We start from the raw sequence: 26,946 nt of genomic DNA on the forward strand, positions 1-26,946 counted from the left end.
CTGAAACTACTTGTGTGAAACTCTGAGGGGCTTGAATGGGAAGTGAAATTTTGAAAATCCTAGGTGCCAAGGGCAGGCCTTGCCCTGTGTTGCATGCTGAATGCCTGCTTGCAACAGGAAAATATTTGAAAACTTCAGGAAAAAAGTCGGTATGTGTAAAAGGAGTTAAATGATCCAAAAACCTCAAGACATGGGTTATAGCTATCAACTATATCAACTGTCCAACAGGAAAAGCACATAGCTCTCCCTGGGCCCCAGAAGGTTTGCAAGACTGACCTTTGAGAGGAGCTGACCCAAGATGTCTAGAAGCAAAAGATTCCTGAAGGAGTTGCCTTTGCTTGCCAGAAGAGCAGCTGCAGAGATGTTCCTCTTAAATGAAATGACACCATACCAGAGAAATCCAATAAAACAGAAACCCAACTAACCATACTAGAGAATCATTAACATTTTGCATGTTCAACCCATTTGTAACCTATAATTACATAACTAATCCATATTTTATACAAGCATGTTGCATCAATTACTACATTTGTATTTGTTGAGCGGTGGAAATGAACTCAACTGTTATGCTGCTTGTTGAAGACTTGGGGCCATTTATGGTATGCTCACAACTCCCGTTGACCTTGGTAACATCTCCTGCAGGAATGAAAATCTGCCTGAAATCACTATATACTATTATGGAAAACACGACAAAACCTACACTATGCAGTTCTGCATGCAATTGTATCAAAATATCCTAAAGACCACATGCACATTGGGAACAAAATGCTTGCAACTTAAGACCAACCATACAGATTTGATAGACATATAATGTCATCCAGTGTATGGAAACAAAAGTCAGGACAGCTGATTAAATCAACAGAAAATACCGAATTTGGTTAGTATCTTTTAGTGGCTGGTTGTTTTACTGATGGCTGGAGTTGTGTGATAATATTCAAATGTAAATACTATTTGTATAATGTAACCTGAGGTTACTGTGATTTGTCCCTCCCTCACCCCATGGTCAGGTGAATTTGGGTTTGATCTTGAGTAACTGAGACAGAAGTACCAAAGTACAGTAAATCCAACATAATACTTTCTTACCCCAAAATACACATTCCAAAACACTGGAAGAATGCAGCATTTTTTCTAAATTATTTACTCAAGAAAACAGATGAAAAATAACACTTTTCACATGGCAAGGAAAATACAGGTCAGGAAGCTCACGAATGATTAAATGAGTGTACGGTGTGTACATCTTAATATGCAGTATGCATATAGTTCCATCTTGCTTCTGTATTAGTGCGTGGAGTTAGACGAGGAGATCTCTAAAGGCAAAGCGGTACTTAGTCCAGATCCAAAATCCAAGAGGAAGCTAGCTTGAAAAGTAACTTTACTTGGATTTTCTTTCTATTTTGCATACAAGGTTATAGTATATTGGTATCTCATGTGCATACATGTAATAGTTGTCTTTTAAGTGTGATTAATGTTCTGAGGAAGAGGTTTATTATTCATTTGGAGGCTTAAAGAACTACTTGGAACTCGAGGATCCAGCTCTATGGTGTATACTCGATCCTGGAGCCAGGATAACTTTTTTCCCATGTGTAGGTAAAGACACTGAGGCTTGAGCAGAGCTCTGGTGGTTAGGGGGATGTAGCAGCTCTCGGTGTAGAGCAGGCAAATGACACTGCCTGATTATTTTTTTATTTTTTTTTCCCCTTCCCAGAGCTGCCAGGCTGTGCCAATGTAATTTGCTCTGGATGAGCTGCTCTTCTCTACTTTCTAATAAATTTGAAGGGATCACTAGCAATGCCCGGTATCTCTCTAACTTAGGGTACATAACTTTTATTGAGTTATCTGTTTTCAACTTGCATTATCTGGTTGTTATTCTTTCAGTCAGAGGCATGTATGAGAGAACATGCCCCTGCCTAGGGAATTTAAATCTGTTGTATAAAGTCTATGGCTAGTGCCAATTATAAGTCCAAAGAATAGCCTTTGTCGTTGGGGTTTTCCTTTGATGTGTATCTAGAGGAAGCATGCAAACCACATTTCTGGTTTATCTGACCTCTCTGCAGTAAGTTCCAATCGGATTTAGTTTTCAATTAACAAAAAAAAAAAAGTGCAGGGTTTTAAAAGCTATAATTCCAAATTATTTCCAGCACAAACCTCAAGCAGCTGCACTGTGTTCTGGGAAATGCCTTGGAGGCTGAAGGAGGGATCCTTTTCTCCAGGCCATGTAGATGTTTTACAGCTGTGAATATGGCCCTGAGGTTAAAGTAACTCCCTTGGAGAGCCCATCTATAGATGGGTTGGCCAAGCAGTTTTGCGGTTACGAAGCATGACCTGGGTCTGCTCTTCCAAACGCCTACTGCAGGGGGAGGAATGTGATGATGAGAGATCTGCACATCTTCACCTTCTGAGATCCTGCTTTTAGCACTCTGTTGCCTCTCTTTGCATATCCTCGATGCCTTTTGGAGCCCTACTAACACGTATGGACAAGTTTGGCTAACCCTGAAGCGTGGATGCCTGTGTCTGGGAAGCAGCACGTGCCTGCCTGGATGTGAGGTGCTGAGTGGTCTTATTAGCTGTGTGGGGGAAGCAGAGGAGTCCTGGGCTGGAAACTGCTGATGCAAGTGCCTTGTTTCTGGTAATTCAAGTAGTGTTTATGTACCCTACACTTTATCAAGAAACTCTGAAAGCCCCGATTCCAATGCCTGTTTTACAATTATCTGGCAACTAATTTAATAAAACCTCTGCAATTAACAAGCTGAATTCATGCAGCTTGTGTTCTTGAGGGCCTCATCTGAAGGTTATGCAATTACTAACGGGCAGAACTTGCAGATGCTGCACTGATTCATGAAGCTCTGCTTTAATGTTAAAAAGATAAAAAATTACCCTCACCATGTTGTTTCTGCTTTGCTATTTCTAAGCTATGCAAATCCAGGAAGCTGCCTGTTGCACATGATGATAAATCGCTGGTTGGGGTAAGATATCCAACAAGCAACCAAAAAATAATAAAATATTAAATGCATTTTCATATTGCATGCATTCTGTTTACACGTTATTCATCAGAGACTCTGAATCTGGTTCAGAATAATAAATGTGGAAGGGGCCAGTTCTTTTCTCAGTAGGTACAGCAGAAAGTATTTGGCCTATAGCTCTTCCCTTGAGGAGCTCTGCCTTAAAAAGATATGAAGAAAATGTCAATAAACTCACAAGATTTGACCTGTGCTCACATCATTTGATGTGAGAAGTGCAGAGGAGAAAGTTAAGGCAGGAACTGAATAAGAGGGAGAAGGAAAGTAGGGTGCCAAGTGTATCCATAAAAATTAGAATTTTCTAATTTGTAAGAACAGCAGGTTTTATTAGTGGCTTATAAACAGCACTGAAACCTGGAAGTGACAATGAACTGCAGCCCACGGCTTAAGTCCATGATAGAAGGTTATAATTCATATGCCATCTAGATGTGGAAATCTTGTTGAAAGCTACTCTTAAAATGAGTTCATCACTTGGTGCTGAATACTCTTCTGTCAGAATGTGTCTCAAGGAACAGCAATAGGAGTGAGAGGCAACAATTTTCAGAGTAAGAAATGATAAATTCTGTGAGGGGAGGAGGGTGACTTTATTGTCATCCTTTGACTCATCAATATTATTCTGAATTTGAGAGTTTGTTAGATCCAGAAAGTCTGGGTGCTCAATGGCAATAAAGGAACTGTATTTGGCTAAGAAGAAGGGATAGGTGGATAGCGAAGGAAGAACTACTAGATGTTATTATAGCAGAAACCCAAACCAACCAAACAGATGCTATTTAGTAAGGAGAGGCAAATGAAGTTTGGAGACATAACTGCAAAAGTTGTTCTTCTCCTGGAAAAAACCCACAATCCTCATCTTTATCTGTTTGTGGACTTGTGTGCTTTTTCAGTGCTTCAAAGAGAATGGAGAACCATGGAAGACAAACAGGATGGTGTGTCAGCAAACAAGGCATGCTACAACAAATATATAAATGAACTGAGCAGCGTAACAAGTAATAAGTATATTTTACTGCCTGGTTTGCCTTAGACTTGTGGCCTAAACTGCAGGGAATGTGCACTTTGACAGCGTGCAGTTTCCTGTTTCTTCCTGAGTGAGACTGGTGATCTGGTTAGACTTTGCCACCTACCACAGAAAAAAGTCCTGCCCCAGACTTTCCTACAGAACTTATTCTGAATACCTGGCAGGAAATTGAAAATGGGAGAAAAACCTAAACATGAAGTATTAAAGATGGTGTGGTTGAATCTATCAGCTGATCTGACCCATAAGAAAAGATGCGGAAACTTGGTTTATTTAGGCTAGCAAAACAGAAGACAGGTAATGCCATAATATTACATAATCTCTTCTCACTGGCATTTACCTTCTTTTATTTAAGCTAAGTGATAACACAACACACAGACAAAATCATGCTGACTGAAAGCCATTTTAGACTTCAAAGTAGAAGGAGCTCTTAATTTTTAAAACAGGGAAGGCCAGGAGCAAGTGGGTTTCTTTTTGTTTGATGGTTGTATGGTTGGTTTTTTGTTTTTGGTTTTTTTTTTCATTTGACTCAAGGATGTCAAAAAAAGCAGGCCACTTCTGTGGTGGAGTTTGAGCTCTTTGAGAGATTAGATGAGATGGTTGCTGTTATACAAGAGATCAGGTTCAAAACCTCAAGAACTCACCTCTTATCTAGGTTTTCTGTTCCCAGAGAAGATTTGGCAGGACTATATTCTACTCCTGTCTGTGCATCATCAGAAACAGTAATTTAGTTCACAGTAATTACCACTGTATAATTGCTTAAATCAAAGGGGGTGTAAGGGGTCTACCTTTAAAGAGTCCTAGAACCTGTTGCAGTTCATGGGAACTGGGATTAGTAATAAATTAAACAGAGATCCTAAAATAGCCTTCCAGAAACTTAGCCCCAGGAATTGTCTGAAGTGAATTGGTTTTATTTGGTATCTAACACGGAGAAAATGCATACACAAGTGGCAGCAGTAATTAAACTTTCCAGAGTGATTACAAGTAAAACTGAAATCGCGTAATAAGCTCGGCTGTAAAACACAGCACACCACTTAAAGAACTATAATGATACATGTCATGGACCCAAAGCAATGCAATGTGGATGTTAATTATTTGAGCAGTTAAGTTCTGTAATTAAAATCAGACTTCTCTGATAGCTGTGGCTGTCTCCACATTCCTTTGAAGTGTCTGACTTTGATGAATATTTGCTGAACTAAATGACCATAGCTACAATTGAGACACAAACACGTTTTGGAGTTGTGGAAAGATGAGCTCATGCAGAGTGTGCACCACTCACAGCCTGATTACTGTAAGCCTAGACAACCAATTTTGTTTCCATGTGCTCTGAAGATACTCTCGGCTTGCATTTACATTCAGAGATGCTTTTGGCAGAATCAGTCCTTAGTTTGCCTACTCTGACTAGACATTTGTAGCGGGGCTTCGCAAAGATGTGTTGTCAGCTGAAATTCATAGCGTTAGTCACATTGTTGATTCAGCTAGTCGTTCTGAAGTCTGGGCTATGTCTCCTATCCGGTTTCTTCCTTACATATTCTTTTCTTTGAATTATTGCTGGTCTAGCACTGTAATAAAATAATTCTGTGTACATATAGCATATTTTATAGTAACATATGTATTTGCTTATTTTGCCAAAGACCTTCAGGAATAATTTTTAAGAATGCTGTACTTACTGAAGTTGTACTTGCCTCTGAAAACACTGGGACTTTCCAAACAGACCATTCATTTCTATGAGGTTAAGGTACTATAGGATTATTCCTTTAGGATGGGAAAGATGTAAGAGAAACCTTAATCATTTCAGTTTAAGCCCAGTTTGAAATGAGACTCCCTACTACACCTGATCCATACTGTTGGTGTTCATAGAATAAAAAGTATTAAAATCAGAGCTATAAGGAACTCAAAGTCAATTAAACCATTCCCAAGGATTTATTCATAGCGTTTATTTGGGAACCCTGACATTATTAAACCTATAAGGATCTATTGTGAGAATTGCAACTTCAGTTGTGCCTAAAACCAGACCTAAGAGACATTCTTTACAAACTTAAAGCCTTGAAGCAATTTGATTTCTTTGGAGTTGGGAAGACGTAATTCTGTTTGGGATTCTGTCTGGTTTGTTTGGGGTTTTTTTAAGGGGTCATCTCAAACTAGTTTTCCACTTAAATTTGACAAGAAAATGCCAAAAAAAAGCGCAGCATATTAAAAATACTGTTCTGTTTAGTATTTTATTCTGTGTTAATTTGTATTATATTCTATTTTATATGGTACATGATAAAGTATAGTCTGCTCAAAGTAATTCAGTTGCAGAAATCATGGTCTGAAGTGGTAAGCTAGGTGTTTCTGATAAATTGAAATTGGCTGATTTGGAAAAGTGATATCTGGTATCATTTTTTTATTCTCCTGAAGGAAAACTAGCGTGTCTCTCTTGACATGCGTTCTTGCTATCTGCTGAGCTTGGCATTTAAGAATGCTGCAGAACAGGACAGGACAGAGTTAAGAGAATTTGGATGAGTAAATTCTCTGATGGCTCTTTAGGAAGTTATAATCTGTAAAAGAACTTCAGTTGCAAGGAATCTCTTGTACTTAGAAGGCAAAAAGGGAAAAGTAAAAGCCCTTATTGCACACAGCTTGCTATCTCACACACACGCATGCACACGTGCGGACACACACACCACCACCACCACCCTCCACAAACACATTCCCCATATGTAGCCAGGTTTGAGGGAAGAAGTTAAATGGTAACTGATTTTTTTCCATGGTGGTGCAAGAATTTTGTGAACAGCTGCTGACTGATTCTGTCTGTGCAATTGGACTGATGGCTCTCTGAGTATTTGTTCAGGGCTGCCAAGTTATGAAATGTTTGATATACAAGCTGAGTGTGAATAAAGGTTTTATTACGTTGAACGAGACATCTCTGCTCAAAATTCCCTTGCTTACATTTGCCTGGCTACTAATGACCTGTTAGTTAAATGTTGATATAAAAATGTCAGATGGACTAAAACAGATCAAATAATATTTCTTCTTAGGTCTGCTTTTTAAATGTTTTATGGTTAATATCACTGGGTTTCCCTCCTCTTCTGATGCGTATTTACTGGTTGTTACACAGTCACCTTTTTAAATACAAAGTAAACCCACAAATCATCTGGCTGCTTTTATTGTAATCTGTATGAACAGAGTTGTCTCTGCTTTCATAGATGAAGGAATAGTTTCTAAACAGGGTGTGTGCAGAACTTTTAAAGTTTTTTCTTTATATTTAAAACGATAACTCTGAAAAATAGCGAGCTTTCCAGGGTCTAATATCTTTCAAATATGCTAAGAAAAGCTTGAATTAATCCTCTTTAGGTCTGTCTCAAGTCTTGAAATGCTAATGTTGCCGTATTTTTAAAATTCCAGATTATACCTGTACTTTCACCTGTCTTTCATTTTTGTACAGAAAGAATTATCATTTAATGTGATAATGATTAAAGAGTGATGTGATCAGTTTCTTAGTTTTCTTATATTCTTTTTCTCTTCTTTCAATGTGTTTCTGTAAGTGAGGACAAATAGGAAAGGCAGAATGAAGACTTTGGCATTTCAGAAAATTGATCTGTTTAAGTACAGTGATGGAGAAAAAGTTACAATATTTTATGTTAAATGATTTTATAATTTTCAACAAGATCTAGTTACTAATACTTAATCATGATATTAATTATATAGCATTTCAGAAATAATAACTAATGCAAGAAATTACAGAGTAAATGCAAAGATTGCTTTCAAAAGGGATGCTTCAATCATGTTATTGTGGTGCTGCAGTACAAGTCTGATCCGAACAAATGCCCTTATGTCTGTAGAAGGATTTCGGAAAAAATGCTTCTGGAAGCAAATGGCACTAGACAATAGTAAAATCATGAATGATGCCCAGCCGAATTTACTTAAATTCATAGAGCTATATTCATGTATATATTTCATGCTATAGCCAAATGGTATTTAAAGAACTCCAGTAACCTTTATGCATAGAAGTAGTTTTGCAGTTACCCAAAGCATATAGATATAGACTCTTTTGTGCTCTTCACACGTGAGAAAACTAATAATGTGTGAACCACTCTTATTGTTGATCTAAAAGGCTTCAGAGAATTAGTACCTGAGCCTTGCTGGCTCCTAGGCAGTCATGCTGAACAAGTAAAGCATTACAAGCAGCATTGTATTTTGTTCTTGTCAGCTAAGGTTTCCAAGTGTTGTAAAATTCTTTTGTGTTTCTGATCCTTCTCATAATATTGTTGTATGATACTATAACTGTACAAGAGTTCAGCACCCTATGAGCTGACATCTGGAAACTATTAAAGCTCTTCATAGAGCATAGGGTGGCACAGGAACAGCTGATGCATTGGTAAAGATCAAAACCTTTCAGTTGTGCCCTGGTAGGGTAAGTGATTGCCAGGTTAAGGCTGGTAATCTCTCTGGGTGTTTCAGACAGACTTCTGGTATATGTACAGCATGATACAGGGCTGCATGTATAGTATGGCTGGATGCCTAAATGATCCATGTGAAAAGAATATGGAACATTGCTGTTGTGGTTTTGTTACAATCAGTTAGTAACAGTCCAGTCTGTGAAAAGTGACAGCTACTTCTCTGTGGTGAAATTTCACCTCTGAAACAAACAATTTTGAGTCCAGTTGTGTGCCTTGCATTTGATTTGTACATGTGCACAGTGGCTCTGTGGTACACAGCATGAATCATAGGTAGGTTGTCTTGTCACATGTGGCATGAATTGTACAGTAGTATATTCCATGTTGTTGTGATTCAAACTTAAGGAGCTCACTTAACAGGGCAACCTAATTTTTCCTCTTTCCTTTCTTCTTTTGTACTGGTAGCTTAAATTCATTGTGCAGTTCGAGTCCAAAACCAGGTATTTTAAACACACACATTGTGAGAAGATTTATGCAAGGCAGTTTGTAGATCATTACATATTTTCTACAGAAATTAGGAAAGCTTATTGTAAAAGTAAAGATGAACTGTAGCTTTTCATTACTACTTTTTCTGGACTCTTACTTTGTTTTATTAATATCAGAACTCGCAACCCTCATCAAGCTCCCTCAATTCTCATGATTCTAGTTAGAGGCTGAAAGCACATGTTCTAAGAATGACAGAAGACAGAATTTATTGCTGTTAGAAAAACTGTTTTTAGGCAGATGTTCAGTTCAGTTTGGTACTGGTAAAATGATTCATAAGTTTAAAAAATGGCTCCTGAAATTTTATGTAGATCATCCCTATAAAAATAAGTGAACTAAAAAAGGATAAACAGGATTGCAGATAATAAATAAAATTGTTAGGTGGCTTTCTAAGAGCGTCAGATAATTGTTAATATGTCTGAAGTCTGTGTTGAGTAAGGAGAAAGATTGTACATAAAATAGTGGTATGAAAGATTTGAAAACATGTTCAGTGTTGGGTACATGCATATATATATATATATATATGTATATCCCTATATGTATCCTGATAGAGTTAATGGATCAAGTCTTGCAGAGAGCTGCATGTAGGCAGATTCTAATATTTGTCATGCCAAAGTTGGTACTTGGGCTGGATGAAACCAATTCCAGGGCCCACATAAGTAATTTTAAGAACTAGGTTTTACATCTCTCTTACGATGATGCCATGGCCACACAAAATACGGAAATTATCAGAAATCTTTATTAAAAATGCTTCTTATTTTTAGTCTGAAATAGCTGCTGGTTTATATATTATCCCTGCTTGTAGAGGGAAGACCAAATTGCACCAGAACATTGCTGAATATATCTGAAGTCTTTCATTCTCTTTTTGCCCTGGAAGCCTGTGCTAGTTTATCCAAGCCTCAGGTACAGAAATTAATGTCATGCTAGACCTTTACAGAAATCTTGTGGGTTACTGCTTAGGGACAGTCTCCTTAACAGTGTAGAATGCATGTGATTTTGATGGTACCATTTAACTGTTTACTGAAATGTTAGCATGAGTCGTCTGCTTAAAACCACTTTTGGGCTGTGCTCATACCCTTATTTAGGTTCCAGCTCTGTTCCCTGGAGCAAAAGACTTTGCTCTGGTTTGTCCATCTTTGCTCCAGTAAAGGAGGAGGTTAACAGCAACTTGTTGGTGTTGGCATGCAACAGTGCTGCTTGGGCTTTCTCTCACCTCTCCTTTCAAGGAGAAAATGCTGAGGCTTTTGGTTATAGAGCCATAATCTAAACACAAGCATGTAGTTCTGAGTGAAAAGATGAAATAATGAAATGGCTAAGAGACAGGATTGGACTGTAAATAAGAGGTAATGAAATAGTAAAAACTTGGGGGAAAGGTAGGATGCAAGTGAAGCCTGGAGATCAAAGTGACCCACTAGCAGAGCAGATGGACATAAAACTAAATGAGTACTGGGATGTGGTAAGTTTAAGGGAAGTCTGAAATTGGAAAGGCAAATCCCAAATCACCCTGGACAGAACCAGACTGTTGCTGACCCTTAGTAGCATTTCCTGCTAAAGAAAAAAATACAAGAATAGGGTCGCTCTTATAATGGTCACTAACACTATTCCATAAAAATGGAACAAACATAGAATAAACAATTTTTTACTAAGGCTCTACTTGATCTCAAGGTAGAGACTTGCAAACCATTTATTTACTGCTGGTCCCATACTGCTGTTTTTAAATTGTTATATGCAATGATGCTAGCTCTCAAACTGGCCTTTGAAATTGTCTCAATGAGCTGCAGGCTAAATGCCTTCAGGTGAGAAATCGCTGTTTGGCAGTAGTGGCTTGTTTAAAGACTCTTAGTGGAGCCATTGGCCTCACAGAGGGAAGAGCTTGGCAGCCTTCCTCCCAGCTCTGCCGTGGGTGCTGCTAAGACCTGGCATTGGCTTAGAGAGTAGGGCTGTGGCAGTGAGGCATGGATGTGCTGTCTCAGCCTGGTGAGTAAAGCTGGAGGGGCACAACTTGTGTTTGGGTGTGAGCAGGCAGTGTGTGGAAGAGGAGGGACTAAGAGAGACTGTGCTGCAGGAGCAACTGAAGTGAGAACAGGTGCTGCTGTTCCCAGTACTGATGGTTGTACCTACCACTGCTACCTAAACTAATGCTGGTTGAAAAGCTTCTAGCACACAAAAGCCGGCATTACTTCCTTCAATATTCCCTGCTCTTTGTACTTCTCTGTGTGATGAACACCAGACGTAGCAATGGGACTGTGAGTGAATTTGTGATGCAGCATGACATCTAGGTAGTAAGTAGCACTAGTCTGTAGGTACGTACCCTGTCCTGCATGTATCCTGTACCTGTGCATGAAGAAAGGGCAAAGACATCGTGTTGTTTCTGCCTCCCATCTCTAATGGTTTACACAAGCAAACTAAGTTTGGGACTGCTCAACACTGGATTTATTCCTCTGAAATACAACAATATAAAAAAAGATTTTTTTTCTTGCCTGACAGACCTGCCTACTTAGATGTGGCATCACATCTATTTAGTGATAAACACATTTATTTTGTTCTACTAGCCCTGCAAAGCAAGGGAGCAAGTAGATAAATTGTATTTTCACTGAATTTCAACCAAATTATATCTATTCGAGTCATTACAAGTCTACATGCCACTGAATTCTTATTACTGGTGACAGTGTATCAACCAGAACAGATAAAGTTTGATTTTCAGAATCCAGGCTAGAATCTTGCTGAGCTGAAATCAAGAAATACCTTTCAAGTTGTAATTTAAATATCTCTGGCAAACACATAAGGCAACCCTAAAGCACCAAATGTACATATTTATTTTGGAGAATAAGATCGCACTATTAAGACACTGAAGTTAATATTACCATCCAAATTAAAAGGGCAGTTTGCTTAAGCAACTGGGATTTTGTAATCAGAGAACACAGGCATACTATCTGCTATAAAAGTAGGCAGGAAGTCTTCATGATCCCTCTCAATTAGGAATAAATTAGTCTCATTTCAAATCTGGAGATAAATTTGACGATGTACTTTTCAGAGGAGCACCTGCCCAAGAAACTGGTGTGTGTTACCTTGAAGTGTAAGCCTATGCAAATAATGCATTTCTAGCTACTGCTCAGAGAGATCAGTTCATTACAATATAAATGACTAATTTCTACATGGAAAAGGGATGGCAACTAAAAGAATTTTATTCCTGTCTTGCAAGCAATTAGCTCAGTTCTTTGGGAAGTAGCTCAATATAGAGTTCATATCTTAATGCTGATCTACTATTGTCTTGGAGTACTGAGGGCTATGCAGACCTGCATGTTGTGGATCTAACAACTGAGGTGAAATCAGGCTTTGACCTAATAGAGAAGAAAACCTAGCAGATACCCATGTTTCCAAGCCAAAGGCTGGCTTCCCTGGAAAGATAAATTAAATGTAATTGATTTCTGCTAGCTTTCCTGCCCAAGAGCTTTAAGCCTTGCACATGGTTTTAGAATGTTTTTACAAGCTGGAAAAATGGGCCAACAGGAACCTCATGCAGTTCAACAAGGGGAAGTGCGGAGTCCTGCACCCGGGGAGGAGCAACCCCACGCACCGGGACGTGCCGGGGGCCAACCGGCTAGAAAGCAGCTGTGCAGAGAGGGCCCTGGTGGTCCTGGTGGGCACCCAGCGAACACAGTCAACAGTGTGCCCTTGCGCAGGGGACTAACAGCATCCTGGGCTGTGTGGGGAGAATGTTGCCAGCAGGTCAAGGGAGGTGGTCCTCGCCCATCTGCTGAGCTCTGCTAAGGCCACACCTGGAGTGCGGGGTCTGGTTCTGGGCTCCTCAGTAGAGGACAGATGTGGAGCTGTGGGGGAAGAGCCCTGTGAAGGGCAACTAATGTGATTAAGGGACTGGAGCATCTCTCCTGTGAGTAAAAGCTGAGAGAGCTGGGACTGTTCAGCCTGCAGAAGGGACGGCTCGGGGCAGGTCTCATCAATGTGTACAAATACCTGCAGGGAGGATGCAGAGCGGATGGAGCCAGGCTCTTTTTCTTGGTGCCCAGTGCCAGGACCAGAGGCCGTGGGCACAAACTGAAACACAGGAGGTTTCCCATGAACATCAGGAAACTCTCTCTCCCCCTGCCCTGTAAGGGTGACCAAGCGCTGGGACACATTGCCCAGAGAAGTTGTGGAGTCTCTGTCCTTGAAGATGTTCAGAAGCCATCTATATGTGATCCTGAGCAACTGGCTTTAGGTGGCCCTACTTGAGATGACCTCCTGAGGTTCCTTCAAACATCAGCCATTCTGTGAAGTTACACTAAAATAAAGGTGCTGCATATGTTTTGTTTTTAAGAAACAAGTGCTTTTAATGCTTTTCTGCTAGGAAACTACTATTAGAAATACATCTGATTATCAAAGTATCTTGCAGGATAAACAAGAGCTGATTGGCACTGAATATTAGAGTCCAGAGATGTCATATTTTCCTATTGTTGTGCCAAAGCTATTAAAGTTGCACCTGAAACTAACAACTCTAAACAGGCAGTCTTTGGCTTTACTGTAAGAAAGATAAAGTCCTGTTCTTCAAAGTCTGTTTAGGGATTGCTGGTTTTAATAAAATCTGACTTTGTGCATGTTAAAGAGCAGTTGTGCAGTTATCACTGGTTTGTGCTCTGTATTTCAAACAAAGAAGACAAAAGTAATAGCAATACAGACTTTTTTTTTAATGCCTACAGCTATGATTTTTCACTCTTAAGGTTTTAGACCTAAAGGAATGAAGTCTAGGCACATGCTCAGAGAACAAGTGATAAGGATCAAGGAAGATTTTAAGACCTGCAGCTCATGACAAACTACAATGCTTTATAAACAGATTTACAATTAGCTTCTTAGTTATGTTCTGATGAGATTTCTGAGGACTCAAAGAATTCTTGGTGGCTCAGAAAGAGAAGTTAACCTTCCCCTAATATGCCGCATGTTCTGTCAGATATGCAGAGGCAATGGAAAACATTTGTCAAAACAGATGGCAGCGCTAGCCCCCTGCCACTGAATACAAATGGTAAGTTCAAGGTCCAGTTAATGGCAGGTGAGCCAAGAAACATTTGGAGATTCAGTTTAACATTGAATATACCCCAAAGAATACACTATTACAATTCCAGGACTTCTTGGCTGTGGCCAAACTCTGAATACTGCAAGAACAGTAATTTCATGGTTTATACTTCCAGCCAGAACAAAGAACTGCTGAGGTGTGTGAAAACTAAGATGTAGCAGTTAACATGGTTTCAAGTTTTTTGAAAAGACATGCTTGACAGCTGGTTCAGTCCAGCAGAATGTTTTTTGCCCAATGTTTCATGGTAGTCTACTATGCCATTAGACTGCTTTCCATATACTAAAATAAATATTATCTTAAAAGCAATTCCATGTATAGAATATACTAAGAGACTAAATGTGAAAATATCTGGTTTTTCTATTAACAAAATGCTGGCATGTTACACTAAAGGAAGTTTCACAGAACAGTTAGGTAAAGCATGGAAACTATGATCTGTATAGCTGAAGTGTTTGTGATTGCTGGTGGCATGACTACTAAAAGCAAAACAGTTGCAGAGATGTTGTCTTACGTGCATCCAATGAAATAGATACTGGGGTAATTTGTGCTTATTATGCTAATGAAAAAAAAATTGCTAAGACTTAAATGATTCACTGTTAAATAAGCAAATGTTACTTGCCAGAGTTTGAAATATGAACACAGAAAAACCTCCTACAAAGTGTTTGCAATAGTGACATCAGTGCTTTGTATTGACCCTAATCAAGATAATGGTTACTTAATCATGTATTATTCTGTAAAGGTAGTTTTTCTTGTACAGAATGGATACAGTGCTACTCACTGCAATGCATTAAGTGCAATTATACTACACCATGTCTGTCTCTCGCTTTGTATCCTTTGCCTGTATGTTAGGAATTAGGCATTGGACACCAGAAGTGTAGCGCTGTTGAAAACATAACTACTTAGTCTTATACACTTGTGCCTGTTGTGAGGTTTAGAATGTTCCCAGTCATTCCTGGCTGTGCTCCCTTCTGTCTTCTGCACACTGCAAGGGAGTGTACAGCCACAACTTCAGATCAAGAGGAAGGGCTGAAAGATAGCTAACGTGCCTGACAGTTGTCAGACTACTCGTATTTGCTTTCCTCAGCTTAACATTAATGACTTTATAAGGATTAGTTAAGGCTACCAGACCTACTCTACTTTTTTCTTCTAAAATTTCTTGAACCTACAGCACAGTCTTTTAAACTGATAAGTGAAAGCCAAGTTATAGTTAACTACATCTTAAGGGAAGCTGTTAAACACCCAGTGTTAGTACTTTTTTTTAGAGTTGTAAAGGAGTGTTCGTGTGTGATATACCCTGTGTAACTTGCAAGTGGCTGTGGAATGATGGCAGGCACTTTCTATACCTGTGGTTTCAGGCTGGGCCTCGAGACCATACTTAAAAACCCACTAGTCATATAAAGATGTGAAATTCTTCCTCCTCCAAACCCTTGTGATCTTTATGCAACAGATTTGGCTAGGATGTCACCATTACTTCCCGTAAAGCAGAATTAGGAGATATGTGGGAAAAAAAAGCTGTTTTCTATTAGGAATTAGGCACTGAAGGTCAGTGCAAGACCAATATGCAGATGTTAACACACCTCAGCTGGCAGTAATATTCAACTTTTAAAACACTGTATGCTCCAAATAACTGTAGTAGATACATGCTAAAGTACATAGAGATGTGGGAGGTAATCTACAATACTACGAATCTTGAGGATTTTCTTGACAGATAACAGCTTGCTGTTGTGGCTATCTCAGGAGATTTGCTGTTACTTGGAAGCAGCACATTTCTGTGCCTCTTCTTGACAGTACCTGGGTTTAATTAAGTCTGCTGTTAGCTAAATATCTCTATAGATAAGAATCTATCTTGAAGGAACCTGCTGCAGAAATCCAGATTGGATGGCAAAGAATTATGGTTGCCAAATTTGTTTACATAGTTATATAGATATTTTTTCTTTTTAGCTGAGTTTCACTGTGTAGTTTGACAATAAAAAGTCATTCCTGGACTAAAGCATTTGGAAACAATATAGGAGAATGGAGATGGATGTACAAAACTAGAAAGCAACTCCTTCAACTACATCCACCATTTAAAACAGGGAAAAAAATATCTATAGGTGAATTGCGTTTTCAGAAGTCTGGCTAAAGAACAAGGTATTTCTTGTTTTTTGTGAATGTGTATGGTACTGTACAAACCAAATGTTATTTTCCCTTAATACATCTCTAATCCTAGGTTCTTCCACTTTAATCTAACAGTGACAATAATACAACATTTGATTTCATGATTTTCTGTGGCTATTAATCCTATGAGCTTAGATCCCTTTGTTAAAACATAATTGAAATTTAGCAACCTGCCTACTTTATCCTTCTAGTCAAATTTGTCCTCATTTGACAGGGCTCCTTTCTAATTTTACCTTATTAAATTTTGTGAGAAAGAACAAAAGTGGTCTACTGTTTCTTATTACTCAGGGTCAATGGATCAGATAATTCAAGGTGTGATAAAATACCTCAGTGAATTCAGCTGTATGTAGTAAGCATTACTGTTATTAGGCCATGTTAAAGTAGAAGTGCAATTACCGGTTCTTCTGTAAATGCCATCAATATGCTACGCCTAGCAGGTACCTGTTTTTCCTGTAGAACATGGTTTTGGTTTTGTTTTGCATTTTAAAATGTACCATGTCATTTTAAGTTGCTAAATGGTGTGATTTACTGACTGTTCTTGATAGATTACGTTGGCATCTCATGAGGGTTGCATGCAAGCTTTCTTCCCTTAAAATACAGCCAGTTCTAAGAAAACAGCATTATTCTTGTGAAAACAGCATTTATATATTTCTCTTGCATGTTCCTCCTCAGCATCATCTTACTGGGAACATGTTCAATTTGCCAAAAGATCTTCTGAACTCTGACTGCAAACCATTCTGTAGCCCACATTTCTCATGCAAATACCATATGACCTCAGGCAGGTAGAGAACTTCAGATTCTCTAAGCACATTATCCGCAACCAACTTTACAGTTTTCTGAGTTTGCTGCATATTCAAAGCACTTTTTACTTATTGTACTTGTTATTTAGACTCTATAATTTGTATCTAGGCAGTTTTGCTTTCAATCTTACCTCAGTATTCACAACCTCATCTTGCTGAGAAGTCTTACCCAGGCTCCTTATCCTGAAAACTCGGGGCTTTTTATTTGTTTGATTAACTTCCATGGCTTGCAAGCAATCCAGCTTTTGTTCAGTCGGTGTTCGGTAGGCTGGTGCATGCCTCTGCACTGCTTGGGCTTTCTTTAATTAACATATGGACTATAATATATTGTTTGTTTTGAATCTGATGTCATGGGAAAAAGTGTTGCTTGAGTCAATATGGAAACTTGCCCAAATACATTCAAGTTGTTTCTTCCTTGACTGTAGTATCTGCTTGAAACTTTTCACTTGCCTTCTGATGGTTATTCCTGTTCATCCACAGGCTGTTTCCAATCCAAATATAGTGTTACTTGATTGAAAAAAAAAAAATATAATCTCCAAGAAGCAGTTCTCTTTTTAGCACGTTTAACAATCCCAACCAAATCCCTTCTGAAATACCACGGTCCATTTTGTCATAGAAGGTCACAGGCTTGCTAAGGCTGTCCCTCTGGACATTTCAGCAACTTCTGTGTCTGCACAGCTAGAAAAACTCTGCTGAAATGTGGAATGTTTTTCAGACCCTTTTTCCCCTCCCTCTGAAGCTGCTGTGAGGAAGCAGTGAACTAGGGTACCCTTGTGAAAATCCTATTGACCCACAATTTGGAATGTGCAGCCAGTTCAGGGCTGTGTCCTACATCAGGGTCCTATGCTTGAGGGCTTTTTCCACTGAAGAAGCCTTTCAGATAATATTTGGGAAGGGCTTTAAAAACACAGCCAAAGTGATTTTATTTGCTTGGCTGCTTAACTAAAGAATATTAGTCAGAGCAAACTAATGTAACTCCACTGATAGGTTAATAGACCTTGAGTTACAACTGAAGAACAAGCCCTGAAATTCTAGGGAAATTATACAGGTTGAGTTTAATAATGCTGCCTTACAGTGTATAAAGTGTTAAGATTGTTTCATACCCAACTAATTTCTAATTATCTTTTTCTTTATTAACTTTTCCATTATACTTTTTCTGTTGATGTCATCGTTTTGCTATAAGAAAACAAGAGCTCTGTTCAAGATAAGGCTCTCCTGAGCTGTACCTTCAGATGTGTAGTACCTGCTCAGGACAAGAGGCTCAGCAGGCTTCAGGGCTTGCATGTTCCTGGTGAAACATTCAAAAAATGAAAATGTAACCATTTGTTTTGTAAATACTGAGGTTTTTCTGTAACTCTTAACCCAGCTGCTTAAGAACAGATTTTCCTGGGGACAAAAAAGATACTGTTCTAACTTGAGGGTTGTCTCGCAGCCAGACTTCAAGCTCCTGTTATAAATCATTATGGCTCTTCAGAAAACAGATGAAAAATATGAATGTTGGCAAAACCCTCCTTCACCACATTTGTTCCAAAAATGGATGAACTATTTTCTATAAACTTAAAAAAAAAAAAAAATAATAATCCAGAGTCTAAGAAGAAGAAAAAAATTCAACCTAGCTGGTTGAAGTGTGACATATTTGAAAACTAAAGTGTGTAATGACATAAGTAGTCAGACTGAACTGTCAGTAGCACAACATGCTCACCTTTTAAAAGTCACATAAAGACTAAAGGGAAGGGTCGAGATATTTCCATTCTGTTTCTTTCTAACAAAAGATACTTTAGTAGACAAACAAAAATCCTTGAACAGAACTGGATGCTACAGGACTTCATAAAGTGGGTTCCAGTGGTGGAGTTGAACATAGTGTGTGTGGTATGTATTAGCTACCTGGATGTTATTGGAAAATAGGAAAAAAATGTTTGTACATCATATGTATTTTTTTAAAGATAACAGAAAAGTAATTCTGGAAAGCGTAATCAACACTTACAAAGTTTTAAATTTTGCTTAACTCTTCCCAGGATGCCTCCCAGCATGTAGCAGATTTTTCTGGTATTCATTAAACTATTAAAAAAATTCCTTCTTCTGTTTCACTAAACAAAAAGACCCCTGTTCATTATAGAACAGTGCCCATGTTTTGCAAGAGCTGCAAAATATTTTCTGGCATTCTAGTTGTGTTGCGTGCTTTCTTAGTTTCATGTAAAATAACTTCATACTCTCAGAAGTGACGTTGGTAATTACTTCTTTTAATGCATTATGGGGTTAAGTCTACTTCAATGTCATCTGACAAACCACTTCTATTTTTGTCAGCATTAGAATTATTATATTATATGGTTGGCTGAGGAACTACATGTAGGGAGATCTTTGGTTTTAGCTGGCTTTGGAGGATCTGCTGAAGACTGCAAAACCTGTACAGTGAAAAGGGGCTAAGAGAGCCTGGCTTTTCTCAGACAGTAATCATCAGAAAAGGCAAGTGTGTAGTTTCACCAAAGAATTACAAACATGCTTATATATTATTGAAATAATGCATATTCGACTATCTAAAGCACTTTGAACTCTCACAAGGAACTAGATTATAAAACAAACAGAGACTTTGTTGAAGTCAGTCTCTTCCAGACACACTTAGGCTGATGTTGAAGATGATAGCAAAATTTATTTAATTTACAAATAGACTCAAAATAAACAGCTACTTGGGTGCAATCTTCCTTTTATTCAGAAGCTAGGATAGGGCTTTTTTTTTTAGCTTCTCTCATCTATTGCATTTCCAGGCCATCCATCAACGCAGCTACAGTTATCCCTTTAGCTGCTCCTACATATATGATGATGAGAGAGAAACCAGGAGCCAGGCAGAAAATATATGGACTGTCATGACACCTTTTGTTGCATTCAATGGTTTTTTTCTCAGAAAAAAGCATCTGACCCTTAAGAACATCACTTGGCAGTGACAAATGTGCACATATTCTGATATTCAGAGGGATTATGTCCTGAGATGATTTCTTAGTTACAAGTCTGTATGACCAGTGTTTATAAAATAGTGGAGGCAATATCCAGGATATTTTTGCTATTTATAATTCCCATTGTTGCAGCTCTCTGGGGATGATTAGATTAGATGACTTCAGTGGTGTGATAGCTATTGATATAAATAACTTTCCAGAAGATTTCCTTATGACTTCAGAACAGATTAGCCAATAAGAAGAACATTTATGAAGGAGCTTAGTTCCCTAGCTATTTTCTGAAAACCATACTAGGCACTGATCTGCATACAGAAGAGTTATAAAGGCTGAAATTTTTGCGTGCCTAGGCTTTTCATAAAAAACAAATCAATTATCAAACACTTAGGTTCGAATTTCAGAAGTCTCAGGCTCCTTAGTTTCATAAGAATTTCTGAACATTGTATTTTCTGAGAAGTTTAGAGAAAATGGAAGAAAGGCTCACCTAAATGAAAGCCAAAATAAACTGTATGTATTCATTGATGATCAGAAACAAATAGTGTAGTTCAATGAATAGCTAGGGAAATCTGGCCAAGGGACAGGTAATTATCCAAAACTCTCCACTTACTTGAAGCAGACATGAAGGTCTGCTGTTGGAAAAGGTCTTGCCTCTGAGAATTCCAGCCTTTCCTGGTTTCAGCCAGGAAAGGAACAGTGGAAGAAGTGCCTCTCGCTCTATTTTGGTACTTCTGCTTCTGATCCCCAAAGAAGGGAAGCAGAGGCATGGCATGTATTTGGAAATAAATTAACAAACTTCTAATTGCTCTTTCTTGTGGGTCTATTTCATTCCATTTTTTGGCTGCAATTTTAAATTGTGTTTAAATTTGTTGACTAATGCTGAGGAAATGATCCACTCTTTCTTAGGGGGACCAAAGGTTTCAGGTAGTCTAGAGGTCTACATAACCCAAAGGTGAAGCTGTTTGTCATTTTTTTCCTTGCTAAACGTGAATTCACACACCCAAATACTCAAACTTTGTGTGCCTGTATGTTTGTGTGTGTACAAGTACAATTTGGATAACCTCCGTAGCTTACCTCTGAAAACTGGAATTCCTAGACTTGGTTGTTACTTGACCGAGAGACCTCAGATGTCATAAGAATCTGCTTCTATAATTCAATGATTTCATCGGATGAGGCTTCCTTTAGTTAGCTACAGAAAACACCGGAGTTCTTTGGCATGTCCTGACACTTTCATTTTTCAATTATGACTTCTGTGGAAAGCTGCTTCTAGCACATAACAGGTGTGCAGATAGCGTCCTATAATGATTTGATTTGATTTTATTGAAAAGACAGATAGTGTGGCAGCAAAACATTCAAGGTGTTTGATGTAACTGCAACTCTTTAGCTTAAAAGAATGAACTTGGCTAAACATTATTCCAATATGAAATGCTTGCTGTACTGTGGCATGCTGTTTGCTGTGTGGAAACACAAATGTTCCTCAGCTCAATAGTGTTCTTTGCGCCTCTAAACTGTCAAGGTGACAGCCCTGCTTTTCTTGGAGAATATTTTAGAAGTGTTTCAGAGCCATCTAGAATTGGAAAACAGAGAATGAGCTAATCCCTTGGCCAATGAAATATGAATATATTTGAAATTGAGTAAAACTCTGAGACTTGCTGAAGTCTCCTAATGCTAATCAGTCTGCAAGACACTGCAGTGTGGGAATAAGGCTGGCACCATGTACTCCCTGGTGCCAAGGGAGTACAGGCCTTGCCTGTCATAGCAAGAGCAGTGTGTTGCTTAAGGTAAATGAACTGCAATGAACCTTTCGGGGGGGGGGAGGGGGGGAAGTAGTTAGTTTTACTTACCTGCATAATGAAAATTTAGAGGATTACTTAGTGTATTTGCAGTGAAATAAGTGTATGGTTGTGCTGAATTAGATCAGTGGTATGCTACTGTAGATGGTGGTGGCAAGTAGGAAATGCAACTGTAAGGTCACATGCAATCATCTACTTGTAACAGAATGTTTCTCTTAAAGACTGTAATCTGGAATGATAGACTCAACTTTTCAAGACTCTTTTCTTTCGTAATTCTGTTTAATCTAGCTGATATTGCTAGCCTTGATGTAAGCACTAGGGGATGCAACCCTATCGGGGGAAAGAGGGATGCTTCATTTTGCGAGATGTTATGCATACTAAAAGAAAATCCTTAGGTGAACATTTCATGATTATAGAAATACCACTCCTCTGGAAAAAAAAAATAAAATCCTGCTTTTAGAATGGACCAGTCTGCTCTGCCATACTGCCCTGAGCACACAGCCTTGCCACAAATAAAGGCAGTTTTTACCAGCAACAAACCCTGTAATTACTACAAGTCACTTTTTGATTAGAGGAATGTATTCAAGCATAAGAGCCATGGCACCACTGGAAGTGGCTGGAAAGAGTGAGGGACGTGGTCACCTATCCACCAGCTTAACTTAAAAGGTTGCTGGCAATAAGTTTGCAGTAGTCTCAGGTTCACACTAATTCTACAAGTGATTCTCAAAGAGACATTAAACCACCCATGCCCACTGAACCACTCTTGCATTGTTCCTTTTCATCATGTCACATCTGCCCCAAGCTACAGCAGCTAACAAAAGTAAAAGGTATCCTATGTAATATTCTAAAGAGTAATTTGATGAAATTTGTTCCTGCATCTACTGCAGACTGAAAAGCTGCTGGAGTTCTAGCCTGTTTTTCTAACCAAAAGTGCCTCCCTGATATTTCTTCAGGACCCAGATAAATAGACACTCTCTGTTTTTAAGGCATGTATTTCAGTATTGATTCTCAGTTCTACTCATTCCAACTCAATGTGTAAGAGCAGAGTTGTTCCTTCCATTCTTCCAGCCTTCAATTGTCTGCAAATGTTAGATGACTTGAGATGAGGAGAGTGTGTAGTGTCCATACAGAACACTGAACTAAGGCTATTTCAAAATGTGGCTGGTGTAATGAGCTTAATATGCCTCCATTTCCACCCTCTATAACATGTACTAATGCGAGTATCCTTACCAAAGGAAGTGCTTCTCATGTGAGTATAGTAAACAAGCACGTTTCTCCATCACTGAATTCTGGGATTATGAATTACTCTACCCACAACTGTTTTGCCTGTTTCTTAAAATTTCTTTCCTTGTTAAAGTCACTGATTAATGCCAATCATCATTATGCACTGGGTTTTGTTTAACGAGTTGCTACGTTGATTGCCATGAGATGCCTAATGTCTTCTGCCAGGACTTATTTAACAAAATATCTTTTGCCCATCAAACCAGGTACTGGATGAGGGAATTACTCACCTGAGGCCATTGGGTACTACTGTGAGCTCCAGCACATCTGTAAAAGGATGAGGGGAGAGACTTGGCCAGTTGTTTGTGTTCCCAGTCAAGCGTCATATTTAAGCATATTTGACTAGGAATTCTGCACTGGAAATAAAGGAGGTATTATTCAAAAGAGATATGATCCTAAGATACCAGAGAGGAATTTTCTTGCTTCCTCTGGTATTTTTTGAGTATCAGCAAGCTGGTGAACTGAGACGCTACACAGACAGTTCCTTGCTGGGGAAAACTGGCAGTGAGGAGGTGCCACCTGGCAGCAGTGTCTTCCTGCCTCCTTCTTCTGTGCTGCTGCTGCTCCCTGGTGCGAGGGAGAGGTCATGGTGGAAATCCATAATTCATTAACTCTTTTTCTCATGTTTGCTCTAGACTGACTGTGATAATGGCAGAGAAAAAGAATATTCATGTGCTCTCATCTCTGTCCTTGTAACTGAGATTTGTAGTCCTCTATAAGAAATTTCATGTACAGACTTTTTTTAGAGACTTGTTCTGTGAAACCATCCAGGTTCCTAAAAAAAAAAAAAAAAAAAAAAGATTTTTAAAAAATAATCCTACTTTTCAAACACAAATCTAAAGTTAACCAATACTGGCTATCCTGCTTGATCTGGGTTTACTGCTTCCAAAACCCAGCACTTGTACAGTCTGTATGACTCTACATGGGGTAATTCCCTGTAGGACAAAAGCAATAGATTTTTTCAAATGAAGTTAGTTTTCAACACTGAAAGCTAATCAGAAGCAAAATATAGTAGAAGAATGTAAATTTACACCTTTCCCACTTAGGCTTTGACAAAAAAATTTCTCACTTTCATGTCCTGACTTCTGACACACGATACTTTCAGATTCGATAGAATAAGTTGATTACATTGAGTTTAAATTTCAGAAGAAAGTATTTTTGCTCCCCATTTTTGATCAGATAACTTTCTAATTAAGAAAAAATCCTTCATGGTCAATCTTTATGGAAATAAATAAAAAAAAGCTATGAAAAGCTGTTTGAATTGCAAATAGACACCTTTGCTAATGTATTCATAGTGCTGCCAGGTTTCAATTGCAGGTGGCTACTGTTTGAAAGCTTATCAAGTTACCATTTCATCCCACTAACAGATGGTGAAGTAGCAGAAGGTGGGTCTCACTTTTCAGGGATCTGTCCTCTGTGGTGCCTTGATCACAGGTTAAGAGACTGAAGGTCATCCTGTGAAACATGGCAGACATTTTTTGCCTCAGTATCTGGGTGTAAGTGTGCTGGCTCTGACATTTGGGGGTAAATCACAGGAGGTTTGTGGTAAAGGTCTGGTATGCTGTTCTTAGGGGGCCTGGGAAGATTGTCCCTCATCTGAGCTACCATCATTGCTTCAAAAACTGACCCCTGTAGCAGAACACTCTTGGGCTCAGAAAAAAATATATTTCTGAAGCATAAATTGTCTTTTGCTTTGTCGTGTATCTTAAATCACACATGCCCCTGTAGAAGGTCTTCAAATGTTGGTGAACAACAGGTTTCACCATAGTACTTGTGATGTACCTGTCTGATGTCCTTTCCTTGCTTCCAATAAGCAATTTTGTCATAGATTAGTACGCAAATTAATTGATGTAGAAGTCCCTTGTTGTGTCTTTCCTATGAACCCTTTGTGTTGTGGTGTGTGGGTTTGATTTTTTTTTTTCTAGGCTGTTTTCTAGGAGACCTTACTAAAGTATTAATAAAACATCACAAACACTGCAGTGGCTCCTAGGCTTTGATATTTATATTGCCTCCTGACACACTTCAGATAATGAGGTTTCTCTACATCAGTTTACATTATAAATTGTTATGAAATTTAGTCTACAAAGAAAATGTATAAGGGAACATGTGAAAGCTCTTGGGCTTTTGTGATGGACTAAAATAGCAATATAGCCATAGTAGTGGCTTTGTGGAACAGGGCCACTCTGGAAAGGCCATGGGGATGGGTGGAGAGATGATGATAGGAAGTAGTCCCATTACTAAGATTTCCACAGAACGTATGAAAACTGCAGCACCAGTGTGGAGAAATGTACAAATCTGGCATTTCTGTTTGCATCTCTCCACACTGCTGTGATCAAACAAATGTGGACAGGGTAGGATTAGTGGCCTGCTCTCCAGTTGCCTTTGAGACTATTTACCTTCATGCCCACAGAGATTCGCCTGTGCTTGAGGACATCAATTATCCTCATCCTTTATATTTCCTTGGAATTGCTGAGGAAATACTTTTCCTAAAATAATGTCCGTTATAGACCTGACCTGAGTTTTCTTCTTCCTTCTCTTGCTTGATAACCAGGAGGTCTGAATAGTTGTGGCACGTGTGCAATTTCATTTATATACAGAGAAAACAACTACAAAAATGCTGGAACACTATCTGAATAATAACCTTATATCTGAATAACCTTCAACTATTCTTAATTCTATCCCCACTATTATGTCTCTGATCACATAGTTGCTATTGATTTTTGTATTATTCTCTGTCAAGAAACTGGATAGTATCTATCAATCTGTTTAAAAACTTGAGGTGAAGAATTTGTGCTCTTCCAGATGGTTTAGGTATCGCAGAAATCCTACAGTTTATTAAGGTGATGCAGAAAATAATTTAGTTGCCTTTTGAGGTCAATGATGATGATAGCTTGAGGATTTAGTTGGGCACTTGAGCCCAGCTGCTTTAATCTGTCTCTGGTGGCTTTCACTCCAGCTTGAATATGGAGTGTGAGAGAGAACTGGGTCTAAGCAGGGACACCAGTCCAGGTGTAAGCAGCTTGTAATGCAGCTCAGTTATTGCAAAGTATATGGATGCAAAAACTGAGCCATCTGGCTTATGTGTTCAAGCTGAAATCTGAAATACCAGAGGTGGTATAGGTGATCTGACTTCTCTGCACAAGACCTGTTGCTCTGCAAGAGTGGGGGCCCAAGGATTCTTCCTGTTTGTCTAAATGAGTCCCTCAAGGCTCTGTACTCTGACAGGGAATAAATAATTTAAGATAATGAAAACGCAACTTTGCATCAATTGCCTATGCTCAGACTTCAGAAGGAGGGTCTTCCTAATGTCAAGGGCCTCCCGTTCAAAGTGTGAATTTTCAGGCTATAGCTGAGCAGCTTCAGCATTTATGTTTCCAGCTGTAGTAAACTGTCATCTTATGGGAGAACTCTATGCAGATGCTAGTTTGCTGTAGAGAAACTGGGAGGCAAGAATTATCACTTGAACTGCTAAGCCTGGTTTTATGTGTGTGTTTGCTGTGAGGAAGACTAAAAGCAGAGCTGATAAATACACGAATCTTTCCTTTAGTGCTCTTCATCTTCATGGTGCAGATCTGCAGTTGATATGTGATTGCTAGTTCTCTCTGTATATGACCTTGCGTAACAAACCAGCTGAATCCAAATGCATTTTTCATAGCTTCCTCTCCTGTTCATGCTGCGGTCTTCTCTCGCTGGAAGGAGCTGGCATGTCATTACATTTTTTTGCAAAAGTAATGAGTTCCTCTTGAAGTGGTGAATCAGAATGTCATAATAAAATGCAACAACCGAGGTAGCTGACAACATGTTTTAGAAGCAGCTGACAATAAAATGAAAAAACCTTCAGTCTTGTTGTTCTCAGACTGCTAGTGTTAAATCTGTTCTGTAACTGCTGCCTGCACAAATGTAGTAGGAATCCACCTTTCCTTGTGTTACTCTAACACAAACATTTGCTCTGTGAAA

At 38.8% G+C, this 26,946-nt stretch overlaps 1 protein-coding gene across 1 annotated transcript in view; it reads right to left on the reverse strand.

The window, feature by feature from the left end:
- The window catches only part of PDE5A (phosphodiesterase 5A), a 139,691-nt gene extending 122,020 nt beyond the window's left edge, over positions 1–17,671 (reverse strand). Inside the window, exon 1 of the mRNA XM_056357634.1 lies at positions 17,105–17,671. The gene's annotated coding sequence lies outside the window, so the exon portion shown is untranslated. The remainder of the gene's footprint in view (positions 1–17,104) is intronic.
- Positions 17,672–26,946: the final 9,275 nt, after the last annotated feature.

This window comes from Falco biarmicus, chromosome 1 (assembly GCF_023638135.1).
Source record: "Falco biarmicus isolate bFalBia1 chromosome 1, bFalBia1.pri, whole genome shotgun sequence".
NCBI classification, from domain to species: Eukaryota; Metazoa; Chordata; class Aves; order Falconiformes; family Falconidae; genus Falco; species Falco biarmicus.